Here is a 25,062-nt window from a genome sequence, read left to right as displayed (position 1 = left end):
GGCCACACCCCTCAATGAAGAGCTACAGGCCATCAATGGCTGCTAAGAGGGGAAAATCAGTCCTAGTTAGGGATGAGCCCCCTGATAGGTTATCCAATTCCAAGTATTCATCCCTAAACACGTGTACATATGAGCAACACTAAGTGGATTTGGCAGATTTGTGTGTGTGTGTGTATGTGTGTGTGTAAAACAATAATAACTACAGAAGAAGTGGATTTGATAAAGAGTGAACAATACACAGGATAATTGGAAGGGGTAAGGGTGGTATATAAATTATGTAAACTAAGTACTTATGCATGGAATCAGAAACAATACAATAAATGTAATAATACCAAGGTGTGATAGCTAGTGCTTGTAATCTCAATGCCAGGAAGACAGACAACTGGATCCTTGGTGCTCACTGCCTAGCCAATATAACCTACTTGGTGAGCTTCAGGCTAGTGAAAGACCCTGTCTCAAAAAACAAGATGGAGAGCACTTGAGAAAAGTTACTCACCATTGTCTTCTGTCACATGCACCTACACACACAAAATTTGTGTGTGTAACCACCTTCCCACAGTGTATGCTATCCATAGAGCTTGCGTATCTTTGAAGCTGCCATTCTTAGTCAAGTGATTATTAAACTATATTAATCAAGCACCTACAGAACACCCAGCATGGGCCAGACTTGGGACTACAATAGTGAACACAAGTAGATGACATGGCTTCCCTCTTGTGATAGTGGCCATGTTTATGAGGGTTAGGAGAGAAATTAAACATGGTCCCATTGCAACCTTTCATGCAGGAAGCAGCTTCAAACCAAGGAAGAAACAGTACGTAGGCTTAGGTCCACAATGAGGGCAGGCAAGGTGAGAGACATGCGGCATTCCATACAGTAAGGGAGCATATGCTAAAGCCAGAGGCAGGTAGGAAGGACCATGGACTTTCCATTCAGGGGCACAAGCAACCAGATGAGGCTTCAGAGTGGGCTGGGCAGAGCACAAAGGACTCTGTAGATCAGAGAAGACTCATTTTATAAAGAGCACAAATCTGTTGAGAGGCTATACACAACACCAAAAATTGAGGTGAATAGACCTGGATTTTGAAAAAAAAAATGTCTTTGGTGTCTTGAGCAAGTAGTTTGAAAGGACATTGGTCAGTTCCTCCCCCCAGTTCAGATGCCATCTCTAAACGCTTTTGGATGTGGCAGTGGTAAAGCTTACAGTTCTGAGAGAACTAGGGAATATCATTGATGAGCTACTGAGGGGTACAGTGTGCCAGACTAGTTTGTCCAAAGGTCCAGTTCAAATCTAAGTTCCAGTTCCTTGAACTTGCTGCGCCTTCAACTCTTCATTCTATCTTGGTGCTTTCTTCACAACGCTGTGACAAAACTAAGGGGGAGAGGATTCCTGTAAAGGCTTGATTGCATGGCATCTTATGTATTAACGCTAATCCAGAGTTCTCAACCTCTGGTCAAAACCCCTTCACAGGGTTGCATGTCAGACATCCTACATATCAGATATTTGCATAACAGTAGTAAAATTATAGCTAAAAGTCATTACAGCAGCAAAAATAATTTTATGGTGGGGTCACCACAGCATGAGGGATGTTGAGAACCACTCAATACATGCCCCTTGTAGGGCCTGGATACCTTCATTCTTCACTTCATCCACGTCTTCTTGAGTTCCTTCTTTCTTGCACCTTCTCAGAATCAGGTCCTCCACCTCCATTCATAAGTCAGCACACCAAGTTTCACTGGCCTCTTCCCTCCTTGCTGGAGGAAAGGGAGCTAGGAAGAAACAATACAGTAACTGTTTATTCTAAACATAGTATTCAGATTTGTGTGGTAATGTCTGGTGGAAAGAGAGATTTTGAAATCAGCCTTTCCTCACAGTTGAGCAATAAATGAGGGCTTCCTAGGCAAGCCTGGGCAAGTCTGAGGAGAAGCTGTTCCCTCCCAGGACTGCTGTCCAACATGTTTAATCACTATGTAGTAATTGGCCTAGGAGTTTTTCAGCTTTTGAGGCATCCTGATTTATTAATACACTAATGTGTACATTTGTGTATATTATATATTCATTATATATTGTATATTAACATATACATATGTATATATATGTGTGTGTATATGTGTGTGTGTGTGTATATATATATATGTATATATATATATACACACACACACACACATATATATATGAGGTAGTTTTCCTCTTTTCAATTGACTTCTATATGGGGTAAGAGACACACAGATCTAGTTTCATTTCTTACACGTAAATGTCCATTTTTCCCAGCACCATTTGGTGAAGAGGCTGCCTTTTCTCCAATGTTTGTTTTTGGCATCTGCCAAAAGTAAATCACCTGGCCTTAGCTGAGCTGGTTTATGTCTGTGTTCTTGGTTCTATCCCGCCAGTGTATGTGTCCGTTTCTATGCCAGTATCACACTGTTGCTGTGGCTCTGCAGCAGAACTTACAATCAACCATGGCGAGACTTCTAGTGTCCTTAGTTTGGTTATCCGGAGTTTTGTGTTTCCATCTGAATTTTAGGATTTTTTTTTTTCTGTTTCTATGATGAGTTACATTGGAATTCTGATGAAGGTTGCATTGTATCTGTAGACTGCTTTTGGTAGGATGGCCATTTCACAGTATAAATTCTTTTAATCCATCTTTTCAGATCTTTTTCAGATTCTTGAGTATTTTAAAGTTTTTACTATAGCAGTCTTTCACCTGTTTTATTTAGTTCATTCTAATGTGGAGCCCCACATTTTGGCTGATTTTGTATTAGGTGTGAATGGTGTTTATTTCCTGATTCCTTTCCCAGTGTGTCCGATACATAGGACAATATATACATTATATTGGAATATAGGAAGGCTGCTGACTTTCATATGTTAATTTTGTACCCTGCCACTTTGGTGAGCAGCCTATAGCCTATGTATGGATATATATAACCCATAGAGCCCAGGAGATTAGTAAAGGGCTCTAGAGGGGTAGACTCAAGGAGGAGAGACAGACACAGTGGTATAGAGCTGAAGGAACATAAAGGGACAAAAAGGGATGAACTGAAGTGGGGCAGGGGGCAGGCTGAGGGAAGAGGATGGGAGGGATGGCGAACACTAAAGGTCTATTGAGAAAGTTACATGGAAACCCTATACCTTAGAAACTTCCTATTATATGTAAATATGTAAAAAGAGTTTTAATGGATCTACCCTACAACAGGGTATCCCAATCACATTCCATATAATAGCAAATAAACTCCCCAGTACCTGAAATTGGTGAGTTGTGGACCTATGGGGTTCCATAGACCAGCAGACATTATAGGCTATCACCAACACGTATTTCTTCAAGTTCAGTGTCAGGTTCTTACTATTCTGACATGTTTATAAATCTTTGGTCCTCACTTAGAAATGGAAATTATTAAACAGTTTATATTTTAAGATGTATTTATGAGTTCAAAGTATTTTTTAAGGTCCTTTCTCCTGGTTGGTTTATCAATGACACAAGCTAGAGCTGTCTGGGAAGAGGACTCTCAGTTGAAAAAAATGCCTAGTAAAACTGGCATATAGGCAAGTCTGCCGGGAATTTTCTTGATTAATTATTGATGTAGGTGGGCCCATCCCACTGTGGGTGGTCCCACCCTTGGACAGGTGATCCTGGGCTGATTAAGAGAGCAGGCTGAGCAAGCTCTAGGAGGAGCAAACCAGTAAGCGGTATTTCATCATTGCCCTGCTTCAAGTCCTGCCTCTGATTCTTGCCTTGAGTTCCTCCCCTGACTTTTCTTCATGGTGCACTAAACTGTAAGGTGATGTCACCACCAAGCTGGTTTTGATCATAGTTAGGTTTCCATTGCTGTGACAGAACTAAGACATCACTTAGCTTTCTTCCCCTTTCCCAAGGAATTACCTTTTCCCTCCCTCTTGTCTTAGTTTGGGTTTTATTGCTGTGAAAAGACACCATGACCAAGGTAACTCTTAGACATAACACATTGAATTGGGGCTGGCTTACAGTTTCAGAGGCTCAGGCTATTATCATCATGGTAGGAAGCATGGCAGATTGCAGACAGACACGATATTGAAGGAGCTGAGAGTTCTACATCTTAATCCAAAGGCAGCCAGGAAGAGAGTCTCTTTCACACTGGACAGAGCCTGAGCATAGCACTTCAAAACCCACCCCAACAGTAACAAGGTCACACCTCCTTATAGTGCCACTTCCAATGGGCCAAGCATACTCAAACCACCATGCCCCTTTAAATAATTCTTGTATTTTTAATGAATTAAGTATATAACTAAAGTAAGAATTGTTGATTTAAAACATCCTAAAACTGTATGTAAGTTTCATAAAAAATAAGTCTTGTAGCAACCACTAGTTAAATGGTTTCAATTAGAATTACAGGAACAATGTGTTATTCAAACAGGATGGATTTTCCTAAACATTAAAACAATTTACCCAATATTTACATGTCTCAAAGCACAAACAGTCAAAGGGTTTTTTGTGGGTTTGTTTCTTCTAAGTATCTCTATATTTCATTGCAAATCTTAACCAAAGTTGAAATGTGCTGACCTGGTAAGGAAATGCTTGCCATTCCAATGCCTTCAGAAGGTGCCTTGGCAACCAGTTGAGAGTTTGTGATTTCAGAATCTCTATGTGAGGCGCAAACTAAATTGTTTCCTTTCATGCTTTTTGGTTGTCCTAACCATGTTCACAGTTTGTATGCCATTGATTTAAAAGTGGATAGCCTATCCCTTACGTTTCGTAGACATTAACCTGCAATAATTCTCCCACTTGCTCTGTGCTCACAACATGGGGTTTGCATTTGTTAATCTTTTATGGTATCTTAATGTCTTACCTGGTGACTGACCTTTGCAGTTATTGGAAAGCAGCATGCTTGTGAGGGGGAAGGAGAGAACAAGAAGGAAAGAAGGGAGTTGGGTTAGGAAGGAAAGAGATGGGGAAAGAGGGAGGAAGGTGAGAAGGTAGATTCCTATCTCTTGGGCAATGACTCTTACAGTGTTAAAAATGATGCCAGGTTAATTTTAGATATCTTGATGTGTACGCATTTATAGCTTAGACTTTGTGACTGTAAGGTTAGCCCAGGTCATTAACTGCTTTGCAACTAAAGGCTCCCATGACAGTTAAATGTACGTAGAGTCTTTGGCCAGCTCAGTCATAGAGGGGAACAATACAGTGGCAGTTGATTGAGGGTGTCTGAATCAGAGTCTAATGCTTTCATTTGGAAGAAAAAGAATAAATGGCCATGGTTTGGATTCAGTGAGAAACCCCCAAGCCACACCTTACTATGAGCTAGATTTGGTGGCTGACTGCCTCTTGGTTGTGCAGTGCTATCCTTAGTCCTCATCTTTCAGACCCAACTTGTTCATAGATGCTCATAATTATTGTGAAAGAAGGGTACTGGGAACTTAGATTTGTGCCTGAATTTTATTAGTTGAAAAATATAAGCATGTCTCGGACTCTATTGCTATAATTAATTTAAAGGATTTTTGTATAAATAGCATCGCTTCAGTTTGGACCATTTGATAAATGCATCCCTTGAGTATCTGTTTTAGATGCTGTCTGGGATTGGACTAAAGTTCATGTGCACACTAGCCGCGCTTGTTTTCTTAGTATATAAACTCATTTGGTTGATACATAGTTTTGTGAGCTAAATATTTTCAAGAGGATAACATCTCGTTGTTTATCTCTACTCTATTTCCACCAAGACATCAGGGTTTTGTGTAGAATTCAGAGTTAGGCACCCCATACCAACAGGGCTTTCTCTGATGGACAGCATTTATTTTGTAGTTTATGATGAAAGAAAGGTCTTAGCCGTTTATGCTTTGGGCTTCCAAAAATAAAGCCTGTTAGTGGTATTATAGATACTAAATGTGATTGTCATTCCCTCAAAGAAATTAAGAGAGAGAGTTCTTACCTCTATCCATGCTAGGGTTAAAATTGCTGTGGTTTGTCTCATCCCTGTGTCTCCACTTGGAATACATATATCAGTATTTCAGTTTTGATTAAACTGGAAAAACTATATAAATTGATATTTAAACATTATTAAATCAACATAACAACTGCAAGTTAGTCTAATGCTTCTCAACTTTCTATCAGGGGCATAGGGATATAGGTTTTCTTCTTATTACTGCCAAAATTATCATGTCTTTCTCTGATGTGATCACATATATGCAATTAACATACATATCTTCTAAGCTCCATCATTCTTCTCAGGGCTTTTAGGTGTTTATTCACTATCCCCCCCTTCATGTGTGTGTTTAATTTTTTTACTCTATAGCAGACTACTGACTAGGAGTACCAGGTTCTAGTCTCATAATTTAACAGTGACAGGTAAAGATAGACATAAATTTCAGAAAGGCTCAGAAAAATGATCATATTTAAAAAAAAAAAAGTAATGACCAACGAGATGTCATAAATAGAAGGGGCCAAGCCAGTTGTTCTTTTCTTCAGGATCTATAATTCTAGTTATACATCGTTACCTGGTTACAGACAGTCATTCTCAAAAGTAATAATAGGTCTTTCTCACCATAGGAAGTGACAGACAAATTGGGCATCAGAAACATAAGTAATTTTTTTTGTCAATTGATACTAAAATGTTTATCAGTCTGTTTTGTTGTATGTTGATCTGCCGATCTGCCGGTGGCAGGAATATATTGTGAGGGCTTTTGGCAATTCTAGAAACCTGAGCTGTGAAGTCAAACATTTCTATGTCATCCACATAGAGGGACATCATCCAAATGTAAAAATAGCTGTGTGCCAGTGCACGCAGTAATGTTGCACGATGAGAAGACGTGCATTCTGTCTGCCTGTGCCCACGCACACACTTGCTGATGAACACATTTGGTACAGGTGGAGCCCTCCCCCACTTCTGGCCAAGATTCTCATTTGAGAACTGATTCCAGATGCTTTCAGGTACTGACGTCTGTCGGGGGCTGGGGGGAGTGCTTCCTGGGCCGCACTGAGACTGGCATTGAATGTCCTGTAAGAGTGCAAACATACCCTTGCTGCATCGCATAGCCTAGCATGAGTGTCCGGTCATCTCTTCATTTGGGGAGACCGGCATGCCCCCTTGACTGTGTGGGCGTTTGTGAACCAAGGGAATTTGGCAGCAGAGACCAAAGTTGTTTACCTGTGAGGCTGTAGGGTCTTCCTTGGTGCAAACAAATGGCACCAATGGCTGTCAGGTGAGCAGGATCTCTTGGAGAAAATGTTGGGTGGTAGTGGGCTCTTAAGTTCTTGACTCTTTCAAGGTCTCTAGGTCCAGAGTAACAGACATGTACCTGAAATGGAGGAGGGTGTAGAAGAAGGAAAAGAATTGCTCACAGGATCAGTGGTTGCAAGTGAAGATCACAGGCCTCTGGCCTCTGTCTGCCTCTGACTGACTGGACCTACATAGAATTTAGGGCCTGGAGTGGCTGATTTTAAATTTCCCAACAGATCTCTAAGTTCCTCCCTCTCTCTCTCTCTCTCTCTCTCTCTCTCTCTCTCTCTCTCTCTCTCTCTCTCTTTCTCTCTCTCTGTTGTCCTGGTTTTTTAAAGTTGGCAACTGGTAGAGATTTCTGGGAAGTACAAGATGAGCCAAACAGATCCTTATCTATTAACCAGAAGGATCTTGTGGGCTTAGACCATTCTGTTCCAAAATTCCCCAGAGCAGCAACCTCAGTATCATTTGAGATCTAGGTAGGAATTCAGACTCCCAGGCCTTACCCCATCTTTCCTAAAATATTTTAACAAGATTTTGAATAATCACTTTTTATACAAAAGAAAACTTTGAATCATTAGTAGAATTTTTTTCATTTTGTGTCTGCTTTTATTGTTGTCATTGTTTGATACATAATTTTTGTCATATAGCCCAGGCTAGCCTTGAACCTCATGACCCTCCTAGCTTGCCTCCTCCCTGAGTCTTAGAATTATAGGTGTGTACCACATCCAGCTCATTGTTAGAAAAGAAAAATATCCGTGGATAGCCTCCTTCCCTAAGACATCATTCTACTGGGTCACTGTTCATGTGTACCTATTGATTGGGGAGCCCATGGAGAAAGAGGTATATCCTATCAGACATAGAACACCTCCTGACTTCTAGCACTATGGCATAGGAGCATTTAATGATTGAACAAAGCAGTGAAATCTTATCACATGGGTTCTAATTAGACTTGACAGAAGGAAGAAGCCCTGGCAACCATGCAGTGACTTTTAACTCGTCTATTCTCTGAACTTCATTCTGTTGTATCTTTTGTTCTCGTATCTATAAGACCTGTTCCTTGGTCTGGTGTCCAGTAAGTATGCAATACTGTGAGTATGCATTAACTGGATGAATTGTAATGGTTCTTTTTGCCATCATCCTTTACTTATTCAAATTAGAGACTGTGGCTGGTAACTTTAAGAACACTCATAACGTATTGTGTCATGTATGTGTATGACTATCATATATGTATACATATATAAATGTATATGTGTTTTCACATATAGTTCACTGGCAGTACTCTGTGTTGTGATTGGGCTTTAGTGCCCTTTCAGAAGTGTAGAGTATTATCTATAATGGAAAGTTTAATGTGCCACCTTTATGTCCAGCTTATCCACACAATGGTCAGGGAGAGTCACCTGCCCTTCCAGTGATGGCATTTACATCAATTACATTCCTTAATCTGACTCTTTCTAAAATACCATATAAATAAGAAGGGAGTAGATAGGACAACAGATGGAAGAATAATGTTTTTTGTACTAGTGTTTACTTTTTTTATAGTATGTACAAATTTTAGGTGTAGGGGTAACGTCTTTTGATTCTAGTAAGGATACTTGAAGTAGGAAAAATCAAGAATTGGACATCTTTGTTTTTTGTGAGAGGTATGTGGTTGTGCTGTGATCTTGCCCTTTGAATAGAAGTTGGTGTCGCATGGTCTTTCTGTAGTATGATTGTTAGCACCTGTCCTTCTTAGAGAGTTTGTCCCATGCAGCTGCACTACATAATGTCTCACTATTGTACTTGTGCAAGTACTGACCTTTCTGTTCTTGTTTTATGTTGAACCATGAAAAGCAGTCTGTGTTCTGGTTGAGGGAGGCTTACTCTTGAGACCCAGTAGAAAATTCTATAAGGGACGGAACAGTGAGCTGCGTGCCCAAGCATTAGGCTACTGACACCAGGAACCCTCAACTCCATTATCCTGTGGCTACCAATCACGTAGACAATGCCCCAAGCTCCTGGTACTCTGGCTGGACTCCACTCCCACAGTCACCTGACTACAGCCAGGTATGCCCCGCCCCACAGTTACCTGGCAACAGCAAGGTAGCCCAGCCCACTATCAGAGGGGCTGCTTGGCCCCTCCTCTCTCTCTTAAGCTCTTGCTCTTTCTCACTCTTACTCTCACCTATTGCTCCCTCTCCCTTTACCCCTTCTCCATGTGGCCATGGCCGGCCTCTACTTTTCTACCTTTTCTCTTCTCCTCTCTCTCTCTCTCTCTCTCTCTCTCTCTCTCTCTCTCTCTCTCTCTCTCTCTCTCTCTCTCTCTCTCTCTCTCTCTCTCTCTCTCTCTCTCTCTCTCTCTCTCTCTCTCTCTCTCTCTGTGTTTTCTACAATGAAGCTCTAAAACCATGGACTGCCTCCTTTCAACTAGACTCACCCTGCTGGAGCAATACAGCAGGTTTCCTTCTAATGAGCCACAGGAGCCACAGGGAGGCCTCCCTGCCCTCCAGCTACTGCCCGGAGCCCCACCAAGCAGCCCATCAAGCTAGCCAGCCGCCTGAGCTAGCCAGACTCTCTCCTCCCCTTGGTAAACTGCTAGCTAGAGCTCTCTCCTTACCTTCCTCCTTCAGCCCCCAGGCCAGAGTCCCGCCTAAGAGTCTGTTCTCAGCTCTTTCTTGACATACAGTGGTCTGGGATGTCTGAGAATGAGAACCTGTCATCCCTGGCCCTCCCTGCGGCCCAGAGACCCCAAAGCTGGCTCTCCTGTGGTACCCAGGGGTCTGTGGTACCCAAGAGCCGAGCCAAGATGCGCCTTCCCCACCCCCTGGAATGGGGTTCTGAGACCTGCGAGGCCCAATGCCCATCCCACGGGGTCCCGTGGCAGTCTCCCCAAGCTCTGGCAGGACATGGGGGTCTTTCCCACCCTTTACTTCCCCACGCCTGATGCCCCACAGTTTTGTTTATTCATGGTTTTAAAAAATATTACTTTACATGTAATGGCCATTTTAAGCATTTGGGTTTGGTTTTGAAAAATACTGTAAAACTTTTACCGTAGATAAGAATTAGATAAATAAAGAATAATGAGGATTCTATTTTAGGCCCCAAAGAGCCGTAAAACTGCTCCCGTAAATGTGTTGCAAAACTTAACATTTTTGTTCATTGTGAACAAATGAAGGAATAATTGTCACTTTTGAGAATTACGATACAATTAGTATAGGTATTTGACTATAAAGAACTTAAAGGCTTTTATACAGTATTTTTTAATAACAATGATATTGAACTATGCTGTTAAGTTTAGTCAACTGATATTTTTCTGACATTCATTTCTTATGCAGGGCATTTAAATAGACCTTTAATGTTTGCATAATTAAAGGTCAATCATAAAAAGATACCCTTTAGGTTGTTGATAGTTTGGTACAGTCATGAAGTAAAGGTGATGGGAGGAGAGAAGGATTTCTATTTTATATACAATATACTTGGAATTTTAAAAGCTTGAATTGCTTCTGTGAGTTAATTAAAGTGAAATATATGATAAATAAAGGAATTTCATAAACTTTTTAACTTAATGAAATACAGTTGAAGATTATTTTTCATCTCATATTTTCAAACCTCATTCTAAAAGTGATCTATAATAGAATCTTTAAATGAAATTTGGTGTATGGATAATTGGGAATATTTTGATGTGCTTTCGGGTGGTATTTTTATGAGTTTTCTCTTGGGAAATAGTATTTTGTGGTCTTGATAATTGAAACAATTGTTCATATTATGTAATGTTTTCATAACTTTATGGAAAATGAAGGGTGGGGTGTGCAGGCGTGAATGTGCTGTGGTGTGGATGTAGAGGTAATAGGCAGCCTTGGGTATCAGCTCCTTATTTTCTGCCTTGTTTGAGGCAAGATCCCTTTGTTCTCCACCACTGTGTGTACCAGGCTAAGCTGGCCAAGAGCTTTCAGGATTCTCTTGTCAATCCTCCCATCTGGCCACAGGAGTACTGGGCTTAGACATATGCATTGCTTTGCCCAGCTTTATATATGTTTCAGGGATTCCACCTAAGGTTCTTCTACTTGCATGACAAGTATTTTACTGAGCAATCTCCTCACTCCTCAAAATAAGTGTTTCTAAGACAAAAGTAAGTGTAGCAAAGAGTCAGTGTGGTCTAGTTTAAAATCAGTACTCTAGAACTGCCTAGGCTCAAATCTGATTCTGTTACATTGTAGCCATTTGACTTTGGACAAAAAATACCAGATCTCTGTGCATTTAAATCCCTCCATTTATGTGACAACATTATTCCCAAAGAAATGTTATACAAGAATAAATAGGTTAGTTTATATAAAATTCTTTGAAGGATATCAGACACAATGTAAATACTGGATCAGTTAGCTAGTGCTGCATAACAAAACACCCTGACATTTAGTTGATGATTTTGATTAAACTGTCCTGGGCTACTTTGGCTGGAGATTGATAGATGAGGGTGGCTTTGCTCATTCGTGTTATTTGATGGCAGGTCAAACATGTGGCTGTAGTTACAACATTAGCCTCAGTACCAAGACGACAATGCTCAACTGTAGAATGTCCTTACAAGCCTCTGTTGCTGGCATGTTTGCCAACACCTCATTGGTCAGAGCAAATCATAGAGTCAAATTCAGTCGCCATGAGAAGGGACCACTGAGGAACTTAAGTGCAAGGAGGGGACCTGTACAAAGCATTTTGCAGACCTCTTCCTTCAAACACTACATACACATTAGCCACTATTGTTATTGTCAGTATTATTGTTATCATCGCTCTAAACATAAAGCCCCTGAAATTAACTGCTCTTGAGTATGCCTTTGGTTAGTCATTAGTGTTGCTGTTTCCAAATATTGTGGGAGCCTCAAAAATTAATACTTGCAACAAGAGAGTTTTTAAGAGGAGCTTATTCTGCAGAGCTGAAATTATTATTTTTGTTACAAACTGTAGCTGTCCCCGTTGGTCTCCCTGGGAGCACTTTGCAGGCTATAAAATACAGCGATTACTATGGTAATCATATTGCAAGTATAAAATGGCTTTGACCTACTTGTTAAAATGCAGTGTGTATTAAAATAAAGACTGTGATCTTAAAGCTAAATGAACAGAATAAAAACGGAATGGGAAGTCACATTGCTAAATTTCCACCAGAAAGGCAGATATTGGATATAGAGGTTCACATTGCTTTGGCTCCCCCATTTTCTCCCTGAGCTGTGCCCTCTGTAGAATGGCACCCATTCTCAGCATTTCCCACCCTAACTTGCAAAGTCACCATTTGCAGAGCTGCTGTCAACTTTGCATATTTTACTCTGCCGGCTCTTCCAATTCTCTCTTAGTTTCATGTCATAACAACACCATGAAGCAGAACTTACCATTTTCCTTTTATCAGCAAGGAAACTGAGGCTTAGACAGAAGCGATCTGCCCCAGGCATATAAGTTCTTCCTTCAAAGCCTCAGCTCTCTGAAGGCACAGAACCAGGATTCAGAGACTTCAAAGAAGAAATTGACCACAGTTTCATAAATTGATTTGGTTGCGTAGATTCCATTCATTAGATATTTTCATTGCCTTTGTAAATTGACATTCATTTATGCAAGAGATATTTATTGGATACTGCCTGAGTGCCTGCAGCGTGCTGGCAATCATGGTATTTCATAGATAGGGCTCAGCGGGCTTTCTACAGTGAAGGGAGACTCTCTAGGCAGCCCAGGTGAGAAGTTGGAGTGTATGCAGGCATTAGGGGGGCTGCTTTGTGTTTCAGGTAGTCAGAGTGAGAAGAGAAACAACCCAGAAGACCTGCACAGAGGACAGCTTAGCACAGCATGAAGATTAGGAACTGGGGTCATTGGGGAGCCAGAAAAAGTTTTAAGTAGATATATTCATTTGGGCTACTTAATGTAATGTGATTGTGGTTGTAATGTGATCATTGCAACCACAGTCTGTACAGATGGAATGGGATTGGCTGAAGAGAGAAGAGACAAGACTTCTGAGTGAATCCTGTTAGATGGACTGGTACAGAAGTCTACTAAAGAGGTGATTGTGCTTGAAACAGGGTACAACATCAGGAAGGGAGAAGTAAACAGTACTCAGGGCATTGTGAAACTATTCTGTTGTGGAGATGAGCAAAAGGAATTGAAAGTAGTGTCTGGTATCTGTCTGCATGCCTGGGGATTCTGGGTAAATTACTCCATGGAAGAAGGAAACTTACGGGAAGATGATGGAATACCAGCTTTGAGTGGGAAGATTAAGATAGGGTCTGTAAGATTTGAGGATGGCCATATCCAGCAGATCATTTGTCCACGTGATAATGAGACTTAGGGCATCGATCTAGGCTGGAACCAGGCTCTGACATCAGCCATGTCCTCTCCATCTTTTTCTCCTCCTCAGCCACTGTGTTATGCTTATTGTCCTCCTGTACCACTGTGGCAACTAAGGTCAGTACGGCAAAGAACCCATATGCTTAATTTATAGAAAAGACCCACCCCAGAACAGTGCCTGCAGAGAGCATTAAGAGATGCTGTGGAGCAGGCGTGGTGGTGCACACCTTTCATCCCAGCACTTGGGAGGCAGAGGCAGGCGGATCAATGAGTTGGAGGTCAGTGTGGTCTACAGAGTAAGTTGCGGGACATTCAGGGCTCACAAAGAAATCCTATCTTAAAAAAAAACAAGCAAATAAACAAAAACAGAAAGACTAGAGAACTAGAGAACAGGAGGGTGTGTAGAGCTGTGTCTTGGAGATGAAGGAAAATGCAAAGTTAGGGGTGTTAAAAAGAGAAGGGGCCCCAGACAGATTTGAGAAAGAATAGACCTGGGAGTCTGAAGAGAAAACTGATCCTGGTGCCTCTCCTCTCTGCTCTGAGGGTATCGTCGGAAGGACTACCATGTTCATGAATGGTAGTGCTTAGCATTTAGAACTTCCAAGAATGCAGGCAGAACAGCCCTGAAGATGGGATGGTTTCTGAAGATGATAGACAGAAGAGACTTGAGTTTGTCCTTTTTCTCTCCCCTCTCCCCCTCCCTTCTTCCCTGCTTCCTCTTTTACTTCTTCCCTCTCTTCTTTGTTCTCTTTCATGTTCTGCACTTAAAAGTACTGTTTTATATGCAAAGGCAAGTTGGCTGTAAGCATAGGTGAAGAAAGATGACTCAGTCCTTTGAGTTGTACAGGAAACAAAAAGATTTTCTTTTCAGGCCATTGGATCGGTCAGGATTTCCTTCCAGAGAACCATACATTGGAGAACATTTGGGGGCTTGTTCCAGGGCCTGCTGCAGAGTGCTGCGATCTTTAGTCTGCTCTGCTATGGACCTAGACATGGACCAGGTCATAGCTGGCAGGCAGCCACCACTTTATTCAAGGGAATCAGTTAGTTTGAGTCATAATGCTACACACACACACACACACACACACACACACACAGAGAGAGAGAGAAAGAGAGAGAGAGAGAGAGAGAGAGAGAGAGAGAGAGAGAGAATTCTCTAAATGTAAATTCTGCTTCCTGAGCCTCTGGTCTTCTGCTGGGCAGCTTGTGGTCCTCCTCCTGATCTCCCTGGCATGATTCGCTAAGGAGATAAATCACACAGGAATGAAGATGGCCTTTTTACAGCCTAATAATTTTCATGCTGTCTAAGAACATTGTCCCTCCATAGCTTATACAGTTCAGCCTATCAGTGTTGCCCACAATCATTTTTTTCCTTTGACATAAATACTTGAGACATAACCCTCAGCATTATAATTACCTGAGTCATATTAATTGACATGTGATAATTGCTGCACATAAACTGGCTACTAAATTCAGGAGCACTAATTCTGGACTTAGTCCTAGAGAAAAACCTAAAGGAAAAAGCTTCATACTAGAAACAGTGGTTTTTAAAAATTACACCCTGTTATTCTGTTTGCTTCATCTCTGACCCTGTTCTATTGTATAACCATGCTCTCTCTCCTTACCCTTGTCCTCCTTCCTAAGTATGTCAAAGCAAGTCTCAGGTGTCATGTTACTTTAGCCTTATGGATCTGCATATGTTTCTTTGAAATGCTTGGATGCTTTTCAACATGATTACATCCCACCTAGCAGCACCTGGGTTGGTCAGAAGTTCTGAACCTATGTCCCATAAGCAGTAGTCCCTAGGCATAGGTTGATAGAAGACAAGACTGGGTTGTGAACAGGGCTGAATAGAGAAAGGATGAACTTGCACACTAGAATCTGTTATCTGAGAGAGGGATGGCTGCCAGTTCCCAGCATGGAAGAGCTAAATGAAGGACCCAGCTGTTGTGGGATGAACTGAGTGAGCACCCTGAGGAGCTTTTGGCCTAGAGGATGAAGTGTGAGTACACTCTAGAAAGTGTCTCTTCATCTTATGGATGCTGTTTGTGAAGTGCCTGCTGTGTGAAGGACAAGGAATGCAATGAGTACCATTTCTTCCCCTCAAGAAGTTTCACTATGTAGTACGATTTCCCATGCTGTGAGGTAGTAGGTGTTACAGAACCAATCCATTCATTAGCTGACATCATTGTACAATGCTCAAGGAGCATTCTTTTGGACTTTTAAATCTTGTAGTTATCTCAAAGAGTAAACTTCACTGGAGGCTAGAATTCCAAAACTTCATCTCTCTTTGAATGAAGAGTGAGCATCTTCAACAGCCTTTGTCAGTCCATGATTCCTAATTAACTATGTAAAAACATCTGTTTACATCTTTGTCATTTTTAAAGATCTTTGTAAAAATGAATGAGATAACGGAAAAAATACTCAATACAGGAAAAATGAAAACCAAAATGATACATGGAAATGTTTTCGGGAAGAAGGTTTCGATACATTTATATTTCATACAGCAAAATTCACTCACAGATTCACAACTTCATTTGCTTTAACAAATGTAACTGTCCCTACATGTTACTTAATATCACCTTTCTTGCTCAGCTCTCAGGAACTTTGGATCTGCTTTCTGGTTTGTTCAGGAACTCTGCCCTTTCTGGGCTAGCATATGATGGAAACATCTAGAAGGTAGCTTTCTGAGTCTGTCTGCTTTAGCTCTGGGTGATGTACTTGACATTCTCCTTTTGGTTGCATCTGAATTACTGCATAGTAAGTAGTCTAATATCTAGATGTGTCATTTATTGTGAATGATTTAAAGTAGGTATGAACATGATACATAGTAAAATCATATTGTGTAGAAATCTCAGCATTATGCAAATGGTTAGGGTGGGTCTAGTCTTAACTAATGTAGGGACTTCAGAGTTGTTTGCCATAGACTATTTGCCTGTGTGTGCGTGTGCGTGTGTGTGTGTGTGTGTGTGTGTGTATGTGTGTGTGTGCATTTGTGTGTGCACACGCATGCATTTGTGTGTGTGTGTGCGTGCATGCGTGCGCACGCACATGCCTATGCACATAAGCTGTGGCATGTTTGACATGGGTACATTTTGAAGTCAGGAGACAACTTGTAGAAGATTCTGAGCATCAAACTCAGGTTGTCAGGAAAGTGTGTCTTTAGCTTCTGAGCCATCTCATTGGTGCCACAGGTCATCTTTTAATTTATCTACATCACCAGCAGTGGATCCTATCAAAATATAAACATGACCCATTCTTGTCATCTTAAGCCAGAACACAGCTTTTGAAGTGTCAAGTTGAACTCCATGCTTTCCAAAAGCCTCCTTTCCACATTCTCTTATTCCCTTTGATCCATTCCCTCTCTGTTCCTCTTCACCCTTACCTTTCTCTGTATATATGCTTTTGACCCCCAGCTCTTTCCACTCCCCCACCACACCCCCATCCCATATTCCATTTGTGTTTATGTAACTGAATTAATTAGACCTGTTTCTCAAGTAGCTAGTTTTCCATAAAGTTCATTTTGCAGTTGGCATGACAGAAGAGCTGGCATGTTAATCAAATTCTACAATTTGTCCTTTGTATCTGAATCAGTCTGGGGGGTGGTGGGTCAGGCTCACTGCTTATCAGTTGGTTGCCATTTGTATCACTCTGTCCCTTGCAGCAGTGAACCTGGCTTCTTTGTGGCTGGGTGGGTAATGGTTGTGAGTGTTGACTGAGAGTGGAATGGCTTGACAGGGACGGGCCCTATCACTATAGATAGTGTTACAGAACCCTGAGGATATAAAGTGTCTATGAAAAGAAATAATAGCTTTTCTTTTCCTTGTTTGGCCGATAAGATCTATAGCGTTTAATGGAATAACATGATGAAAACCTTTGTCCTTTCTTAAATACCATGTCATTTGATGTTTTGTGTGTATTCATTTTGTGTTTCTGAAATATATTCACTTAATTCCTTCTCCTTCATGTACTTTAGATCCTCAAACATCCTCAGATTATTAATCTCTCTCTCTCTCTCTCTCTCTCTCTCTCTCTCTCTCTCTCTCTGTGTGTGTGTGTGTGTGTGTGTGTGTGTGTGTGTGTGTGTGTGAACTGGAGTTGTATTATGTAACTCCTGGAGGGATCAGAATTGGTAACTTTACTTTTAGTTGGTTTGTCACAGAATACAGACTTGTGAAGGATCTGAGATCATGTCTTAAAAATCCATCAGAAAACTTCGAGCTCACTCTTTCACCATACATATATGTATATGTGTGATATATATCACATATTTTAAATATGAATGTTCTTGATTGCCTCTGCTAGTGTTGATGAATTGAAAATGCTACAAGAAGAAAGATCAGTTCTGTTTTCTCATCTGAGGGGTGAGATGACTGGATTATCTGGGAGTTTTTAGAGGGGCTGTTGTGACTCCTTACCCAGTAATATGCCAGACATCACTAATCAATCATACCATGCTTTTCTACCAGAATATACCCTCCAACTTCTTGTTGAGTCAGCACCCCAGGAAGTCATTGCTGCTCAGCATTGTTACCTAAGGGATGAAATCTGATTACCATTTTGAAACAAGTATTGTTTAAATCCTAAAATATAGTTGGAATGGTTTACAAAAGTTGGAGAGCCATTGGATGGTAGAGAAAGTGTAGGAGGCTGTGGGTAAACTAAAGTGGTGATCTCAGATTTCAGCATGCTATGCTCTCCGAGGGCAGGCACCATGCTTTTATTCACATTTGCTTTTACCTATCCTCCCTTGAAAATCCTTTCTCTTTGTAATGTGTGCATATCCATTAGATGACAAATGAAAGAATCAATGGAAGACTATGCCTCTTGCCATTCTTCCTCCTCTCTGTAAGACTTCAGCCTTCAGTGCATCTTCCAGAGAGCAGGCACAAAACTTTATACTTTGAATGTTATCAACATTATCAGTTCAGTCCATTCCTACAGACTGGCCAGAGAGCTTTATGATCTTACCTGACAAGCAGCATGGCACTGTTGGCTGCACTTGCGTTTCCGTTCCACCCTTTGTCCTCATCATTCAAGAACTTCCCAGGGCAGAGCTGTGGAGGATGCATTGAGTCCTTTCCTGTCTTGACTCTGAACACTACCTCTGTGATCAATAGTCAGAAATTAGAAGATTTAATGACATAGACTTATGTTACGTATTCAGCTGTGGGCAGAGCAAATCACTTCCTTGAAATCAAGCATATGCTGACCTTGTCCCTTCTTTGAGGATTAGTTTATGGTTCTTTTATGGGAAGGACTCTAGGTGTTGATGCCATGATAACTTCACTTCTAGAAGATTGCTAGTTGGTAATCATTTTCCACTTCTCGGAGTAGTTTTGTGAAAATAGACTGAAGCCTCTGTCCTCTCGAGCTGTTAGAAAAATACATACATCTTTGTAAACAGAAAACATTTTCTCTCCTACCCAGTCAGTGGAGTTTATGTAATAATAATACTAGGTGTCCATTTAATAAAAGAAGGTTGTACAGGCCAGATACTCTGCTCAGTGCTTTGTATATATTCTAAATTTCAAACAACCCCAAAGAGTAGTGCTATGGGTTCCATCTTAGGGTAAGCAGAATTTAGAGAAGTCATGGAACTCTGTAAAACTCAGAAGATAGTAAATGCCCATATTGGGGTCCCAAGCCAGGCCTAACAATGAAGTGTTCCCTAAAGATAACAGCTTGGCATTTTCTTTAAGGAGCCTTTAATGAGCTCCCTTTCTTGCAAAGCTTGAAAGATGGCCTTCCTTTGCATATCTTTTATTTCCAATGGTAGGGGGCTCTGGCTTCATAGCTCTCTCACAGACAAGGACAAACTCTAACATAGTCTAGATAGCCCTTTGCAGACATGCCCAGAAGATGGTCTTCCAGTCACCTAATCAGTTCTAGATGCTGTAAAGTTGATGGTATTGAGCCAAGGCAAACCTCATCCCAGCAGACAGTCATCCTCCACCTACCTCACATCCGCAGCCCAGGTTGGGATGTTTCACCACATGAGTGCTTCCCTGTTCTTATCACAAATTAGCTAAGGATTTAAAAGAATTTTTGTTATTTAATTGACAGGAGCGTCTGACCCATGGCCCAGGGGCCAAATGTACCCCAGGAAACTATGATTGGACCCAACCCAAAGTCATAAATAAACGTATCCAAGAGATGAGCATTTGGACAGGGAGGGCTTTCTTTGTAACTTGATGACAAGGTTTTTGAGCATGACTTTTCTAGGTAACTGAGTTCTGTCCCAATGTCAAAAGGCTGGGCATACCTGTAGCATGTCTAGGTAGGTGAAAAGTTGGGTTTTTCCAGCTGTCGTTCGTGGCATTTAACACAGGAGTGTGTATTAAAATATTAATCTTCTTTCCATCTGGAATCTGTTCAGCCTTTGAAACACTTTGTTAGAAAATTTGGCATTTTCTTAAGCATATTTCCAGAATCATTTTGTGCATATATAATATGCATCTACATGCATAAAACTTGAAGATTTGTTTATGCCAACAAGTATACATTTCACTCTCTGAAATATGTCTATATACATATATATGTTTGTGTATATATATGTACATATATATAACAGTTCATTTGAAGTTCACTTAACATTGTTGTTATTAGCTCTGCTTCTTTTTTCTCATAGCTATATAGTATCCCATTATATGGATATAACATGACTTATGTACCAAGGTCCCTACTGTGGAAAAGCTGTTTTCAGTTACTTTCATTTTATAGCAAATCCACCTATCCCTGGCCTTGCCTTGAGCACCTTTTAATATGATTCCTTATTTATCCGTCTGTTTTCCATTCCTCCCATTCTGAATCATTCTACTCTACTGTGAGTTCCTCGTGGTCAAGGACTTTATCTTTCATTGATCATCCGATGACCTAGCACAACTGTCCTGCCAGCAATCGATCCTTATTTCTGTCTGTCTTACAAGTGTCCATTTTCCTGGAAGTAAAACCAGTGTTCAGACCTAGTCTCCTCCCCTAGATTCTCTAGTTAAGCCCTGTAGTCAGGGCAGCGCCTGCGGTTTAAGTCTGTGCACCCACTGGTGTCCTCCGGCCGTGTAGCTCACTGTGTTACCGGGAAAGAGTGATACATCTGGTCGATGAATGTAAAACTTTTATCCATGGTGCAATGCCACGAAAAGTGAAATTGTATAGAGGAGCAGAAAGCAGACTTGGGAGCACACTGCTTCCCCGAAGGAAGGTGTGTACATTGTACATTGTAGAAGTTAGAAGGAGTAGGGAACTTGGTCCAGTATATCTGCCCTCTTTCCTTCTCACTTGCTCTGCCTGCCAGCTGGCCTCTTCTACCAACAGCACCTAAGCACACTGGGCCCCTGATGCCTCTGTCCTGCTTCACTAAGGTGTTTGAGTGCTCATAGGTTCTTTCTAATTTTAAAGCAGTAGTTCCCTTCGATTTAAATCTCAATTTGGGAGGAGGCTTATGATTGGCCCGCGGCTGGGAAGTTTCACCAATGAGCGTCTGTAGGAGGTGGGGCAGAGTCCCTTTAAGCTGCCCACAAGCAGTCTGGAGACCTTCTCTCCCAGGAGCTGGAAATTTTCAGGATCCAGGGCTGCTCCTGGAACAGCTGCTGTCCCGGGAATGTCCTCACTCTTGCCTGCAGTCCCTGCAGGGCCCTTTCAGGCTCTGCACCCTTGGCAGCCAACATCCCGTGGGGACCCTTAGCCTCTGCCCCTGTCGCTGGTCCCCGTGGTTCTTCTGCCTATCTTCAGTTTCCCAGGGGTGGAGACGAAGTGGTGACCAGCAAGCGGACCAAGCAAGACAGCCTGGTAAGTGGATCCTCCCCAGCGCAGGGGAGTAAAGACAGGATGCCTGAGCAGAGGCTCCAGGCCCAGGGTCCTCCCCTGGACAAGAAGGAACCTGGCAATATGAAAGTGACTTGGAGAAAGAGTAGAGGGGAAGGGAGAGGAGAAGTATCCTCCACCCAAAAGCTGAGTCTTACTCTGCCCAGGGGATCCTGGGGACCACTGCGCTTCCACCAACATTCCTATAGCCACTTTATTCACCAACATTGGAATTCGTAAGATCCCCAGAAATGGTTAACATTACTGCATTTAGAACTTGTTGTGCGTGTTGGGGGAGGGGGACTTAATTTTGGTATTTGACTTTTAAGTAGTATTTTATTTGCTCATAATTCCCCTTCTTTTAAATAATTTCAAATGTATATACTGCTAATGACTTACTACCTGCTCCGTTAAACAGGAAGACATATTCTTAAATCACCTTTACAGTGTTATTTATGCCTTTTCACATACCTTTATGCCTGGAGCTTACTGTCTCTAAAAGTAAAAGTATTGCTAGGACCTTAAAAATTCTTTTCCCGGCTCCTTGGTGTGGCTGTATAGCATTAATCAACTCTAGATTTGTATGCGTGTTCTCTCTGAATCCAGGTAGGCGGAGCCCCACCCCCTGCCCTTCCTAGCTGTCTGCAAGGGGAGTGTGTGTGTGTGTGTGTGTGTGTGTGTGTGTGTTGGCAGGAATGAGGAGCTAGTCCTGTTTGTCCAGAGCATCTCATACACCCTCTTAGCTGACTCAGAGTCAGGGAATAATGAAGCCTGCAGTGCTTCCAGCCTCCAGGGCTTGGGCAACTGGGCCCTGGAAATTTGAAGCCAAGTTAATGGGGAGAGATGGTGGTTCTCTGAGTAGGTTAGATTTAAAAGATGCATGCATTCAGGCAGCTCCTCACCTCCAATCTGTTCTCTTACTTGTACCTGAGTAATACATCCAAAGGTGATACAAAGGGTCAGTTTGTTTATGTATTTTTTTCTTAAAGAGGAAGCAGCTGGAAGACATGCCTTCCAAAACTGGAGTAACGTCTGATGTATGGATTGCCAAATTCCATTTCCTCCCGTATTAAATTATTTTTGGCTTCAGCAGCCTTCTTTTGGTAGGCTGGCTTGTATTTGAAATTGTTTAGGTGGCGTGAATCATTCGTATGCTTTGCGTTCCCTGCTCTGTACACACACATGCTTTTATCTGTGCAGCTAGTTGAGTAATTAGAGAGACAGACATGGCCCACTCAGTAGAGACATAAAAAAAAATTCCACTTGGGGAGGATTTGTGCCTCTCTTCTTTCAAATCATCAATTGGCAAATCATCCCAGCCACTAAGCAATTCAGACAAAGGTGTCAATGACCTGAGTAGTGAAGAATTTATGTGTAGCTAATTCTGCTCATCCCACCATAAAACATCTTCCTATGAGGCCTAGAAGGAGATTCTGGGATATAAAAACAAGTTTGTGCTCTTAGTTGGTGACTGCCCAGCTCTCAACGGATTTCTCAGGTCCTGCCAGGAGAAACTGTTAACTGGACAAAAGTTTCAAGAAATGCAGAGCAGAAATCAGGACAGCCTTCCTGGGTGACTTATTTCTGTTTGAAGGAAGGAACATTTTGTTAGAATAACAAATCATGGCTGCTTTTCAAGAGGAAAAAAAAAAATCTTGTTCTAAAGGCAAATAGATTTTTAGAGTGTAAATCATTTGATGTAAGCTCTGTGTGTGGGTGGGTGGGTGTGGGTGTGGTTTGTGTGGTGTGTGTGGTGTGTGTGTGTGTGCTGTGGTATGTGGGGGTGGGGGTGGTTTGTGTGTGTGTGTGTGTGTGTGTGTGTGTGTGTGTGTGTGTGTGTGTGTATGTGTGTATCTGGAGATGATGGACATCCTGTCTTCAGGAAATTGCCAGGAGATTTGAGCATTTTCCTGAGTCAGCCTTAGATGGTACGCAGCTTTGCATGTAATACAAGAAAGCCCTGTTACTAGGTAGGCAGTCTTTCTTTGTTGATCTCTTTAGCCTCACTCAGTCTTTCCAGCTTCTCCATCAATAAGCCTTTTATTTTATTTTATTTATTGTTAATTTTTGGAATTGTACTTTCATTTAAGAAACTGAAATGCCTCTCACCTTTCACATTTTCTCTGAGTCCTCCCCCTATTGGCTCAAGCTGACTTTGAACACAAGATCCCTAACCCCTCGCCTCTCAAGTGATAGGATTCCATGCCTTCTGTCTTGGATGGCTCCTTCCTGGTCTTTGTAAGGTAGAGTTTATTTCTGAAGCCATAATATCTAGTCTGTGTCCCGCTGGCCTCCTCTCACCATCTTCAGCAGGAAGGACTCTTGGCTTCCTTTACCATATTTCCTTTACATGGCGTTTGTTGTCCATGGGGACACGGGCATCTTCAGGAATGAGAGCAGTACAGAGGTTTGACCCAGTGCTCAGCAGCTTGGTGGTGGTATTTAAGGTCTTTGTAGGGCTATTTGCAACGCAGCAAAGTGCTTCTGTGTTCGGTTTACCCAGAAGGGCATCAACTATGAGAAGAACTGATAATTCAAAGACCCCCCCAGGCATACCTGAGAAGTGCAGCTCAGGGCTGTGTGGTTATATGTGCCGAGATCTGTGCTTTTTAATTTGGAAAAACAAATCTCAGAGTTTCTGTATTCCCCAAGATATCTTTCTTAATCATTCTTGAAAAATTCCCAGGCACATTAAGCCCTTCCTATCTCTGTCATAAAATGGGACACGCTGGGAGATCATAAACTCAACTGCGGTGTTCTGTCAATGGGCAGCAGCAGAGGGAACAGTGATTTTTGCTTCTAAATCACAGACTGGCAATCCTAGTTAAATACGATGATACTTTGTGGAAGCTCATATTTCAATGTAATGTTCTAAAGGGTTTCTTTGAAATATTTTCCTGTTTTAAAGTGTAGATAAGATAGAATTTGTTTTTTCTAAGATATTTAATATTTGGTTAAAATGCAAGATTTCGGAGTGGCTTTTGTGTTCTTTTATAACAACTGTTCTCAACCCGTGGGTCATAGTCCCCAAAGCGACATCAGAAATTTACATTATGATGCATAATAGTAGAAAAATGACAGCTTATGAAGTAGCAATGAAATAATTTGATGGCTGTGGCCACCACAACGTGAGCAGCTGTGTTAAGGGGTCACGGCATTAGGAGGGTTGAGAACCGCTGTTTTATATCCTGTTGTGGGACAGGCAGAGAAGACTTTCATCTTGAAGGCATAGGGGCAGCAGAAGGGACAGATACATCAGTGTCAGGCAAAAGTCGTGAGTGATTCTGTGAGTTGAGCCTGAAGTCCTTGGAGAAGCAGTTTACATTTGACTGTAAGCACTAAGGTGTGTGTGTGTGGGTGGAAATCGATGTGTCTCTCACCAGCCTGTCCTGTTGACAGAGCACATTCCCAGCCTGGATTGCCAGTCCATCCAAGGGTAAGCAAGACACTGCTCATCATAACCCTGAAAGCTTATTCTCTTTACTTAAAAAAGGAGATTTGTTTATTCATGCATATGAGTGCTCTATTTGTGTGTATGCCTGCATGACAAAAGAGGACATCAGATCCCATTACAGATGGTTTTGAGCTACCACCTGGTTGCTGGGGATTGAACTCTGGACCTGTGGAAGAACAGCCAGTGCTCTGAACTGCTGAGCCATCTCTCCAGCCCTCCTGCTTTCCTTTTTACTTAATCTGTAGTAGTCCTGGTACAAGATTATTCTGCATTTACCTGGGTTATTGTCCTTTGTCCCTTATTTTTTTTTTTTTTTTTTTTT

General features: G+C 41.7%; 1 protein-coding gene and 1 long non-coding RNA gene across 5 annotated transcripts in view; one reads left to right on the top strand and one right to left on the bottom strand.

Moving 5' to 3' along the window:
* The window catches only part of Prickle2 (prickle planar cell polarity protein 2), a 345,493-nt gene that overhangs the window by 156,321 nt on the left and 164,110 nt on the right, over window positions 1-25,062 (top strand). Inside the window, exon 1 of one of the 4 annotated variants that reach the window (XM_031382622.1) lies at window positions 20,880-21,271. The exons of the other annotated variants lie outside the window; for them this stretch is intronic. The gene's annotated coding sequence lies outside the window, so the exon portion shown is untranslated. Of the gene's footprint in view, window positions 1-20,879; window positions 21,272-25,062 lie in introns of those variants that run through there. 4 annotated transcript variants of the gene reach the window in all.
* Window positions 1,538-9,207, bottom strand: LOC116099287. Its single transcript, XR_004122190.1, has 4 exons — window positions 8,985-9,207; window positions 7,115-7,265; window positions 5,900-6,001; window positions 1,538-1,768 (listed from the first exon to the last, which is right to left on the bottom strand). It is a non-coding gene; the product is annotated as an uncharacterized LOC116099287 (long non-coding RNA).

Source organism: Mastomys coucha, unplaced genomic scaffold, assembly GCF_008632895.1.
Source record: "Mastomys coucha isolate ucsf_1 unplaced genomic scaffold, UCSF_Mcou_1 pScaffold20, whole genome shotgun sequence".
Lineage (NCBI taxonomy): Eukaryota > Metazoa > Chordata > Mammalia > Rodentia > Muridae > Mastomys > Mastomys coucha.
The sequence above is the reverse complement of the archived record's forward strand: the minus strand, read 5'-3'. Positions and strand labels throughout refer to the sequence as shown.